The sequence below is a fragment of the Pteropus medius genome, unplaced genomic scaffold (genome assembly GCF_902729225.1).
Source record: "Pteropus medius unplaced genomic scaffold, Ma_sr-lr_union100, whole genome shotgun sequence".
Classification (NCBI taxonomy): domain Eukaryota; kingdom Metazoa; phylum Chordata; class Mammalia; order Chiroptera; family Pteropodidae; genus Pteropus; species Pteropus medius.
In genome coordinates, this window is record NW_024349141.1 from 2,380,635 (window position 1) to 2,382,661 (window position 2,027).

The following is a 2,027-nucleotide window of genomic DNA, read 5'->3' on the forward strand; positions in this document are numbered from 1 at the left end:
TTCAACAGTTTATTAGTCAGCTTGGGTTGCCATAACAAAATACCATACACTAGGTGGCTTAAACAACAGAGATTTATTTTCTCACAGTTCTGGAAGCAGGAAGTGCATGATCAGGGTTCTAGAAAGACAGAGTTCTGGTGAGACTCTTTTCCTGACTTGTAGGTGGCCACCACGTCACTGAGCTCACATAACCTCTTGTGCCCACATCTCCAAATACCATCACATTGGAGATTAGGGCTTCAACGCATGAATATTGATGGGACACACTTCAGTCCATAGTAGGCAATTTCAAATGGTTTTACCTAACACTTGTTTGTAAGATTAAGACATGTTCATGATAATAAATCAAAAATACGAAAAGATATGAAGATGAAAATAAAAATCATCAACAATTCCACCACCTGGGGATAAGTAGCAATGACATTTTTATGTATTTCTTAGTTTTTAAATGAATATACCTTTCTAAAGCCTGGGCTTATACCATATATTCAATTTCGTGTTCTATTTTTTCATTTAACATTATTCCTTGGGCAATTTTCTATGTCAGTGAACATTTTTAGAAACATTTTAAATGATAGTGACACATTTCATTTATTTAACCATTACCTTTTTGTTGAACATTAAAATGGTTTCTAATTTTTCAGAAAGAAGACTGTGAGAAGATATAACTGAACATACACTTTGCATCTCTATTCTCTTACCATAGATCCTAGAAATAGAATGACTGAGTCAAAGGGCATGAACTTCTTTTGTATTAACTTTTAAAAATTTCTTACTTGACTAACATATTGCAACTAACTTTTTGGAAATTTACCTATTATTATACCAGGTTAAGTATTATTACTATTACTATTACTAGCAGCAGTAGTAGTAGTATTTTAACTTAGTAATTTGACAGGTGTAAAATTTTGTCTAATTGTTAACAGTGACCTCTCCGCTGGATCGCCTTCCTGGAATCATATCCTGCTACAATCAAGCCTCCATAGTGCTGCTGAGAGATTTTCCTTGAAAATTTAAACTTGATCATATCGCTTGCCTGCTAAAGCTGGTCATTTGCTCCCTGTTGCTTAACAGGTGTAGTCCCAGCTCTAGAGAATATTTTTACCAGCCCTTTCATTATATGGCTTTTGCCTACATATCCAGTCTCAGTTTTTACCTGTCTTCCATATTCTCCTCTACAATACCATTAAACCATTTATAGTTCTCTAAAACGCCTTGTTTTACACTTCTTTTCCTTTTCACATGCTGTTCTCTGTCCTGAATGCATTTCCCTACTTGCTTTGCAGCACTAAAAGTCTGTTTTAGAGAGAAGTCAGGAGATGGATGGGGTGTTCCATTCCTGAGAATGGGAGTGCTACTGTGACAAGCACGTACTGGCTCTTCCTATCATTGTCCTCAGGCAGACACGTTCCAGCCCTTCACATGGCAACCACACTCCTGTTCTCTTTAAAACCCCTTATATCACAATGCGCCTCTGGCAATAATTTTGAGTAGCTTTCATATAATTTCAGTTGATTCTCCTTGGCTGCAGTGGTGTTTACTCTGTTCTTCATAAATGCCAAAGGATATCTTTCAGTCCTCATTTGCCTGATTCTTTCTTCTCAAACATTTTTTTTTTAGGTGAGGCAACCCTTGGTTGACCTCAGAGATTGCAAAGACCTTGTCAGTTTACAATCTCTTATTTTTTAAGCCTACAGCACCTGGTCTTTCTAGGTGGTCTCCCACGCAAGTACTAACCAGGCCCAACTCTGCTTAGCTTCCGAGATCAGATGGGATGGGGCTTGTTCAGGGTAGCATGGCCGTAGACCCTTCTCAAACATTTCTTGAAGGGACCCTGAACTTCTATTAAACTTGCATTTAAGTGTCTAGCATGCTGCTGTCACTTTGTTATGCATTGTTAAGCATTGAGTGTCAAAAATACTTTTGAGGACACAAAATAAATTACTAATACTCAAAATAATGGCAGAAAGAGAAGCAAAAGCATATACTCAACACAAAATGGTAGAGTGTAGTAATGGGGATCCACA

The 2,027-nt window shown here is 37.3% G+C and overlaps 1 pseudogene; it reads right to left on the bottom strand.

Moving 5' to 3' along the window:
* Positions 1-1,688: 1,688 nt before the first annotated feature.
* Positions 1,689-1,807, bottom strand: LOC120617010 (uncharacterized; annotated as a pseudogene).
* Between the last annotated feature and the right edge of the window lie 220 nt (positions 1,808-2,027).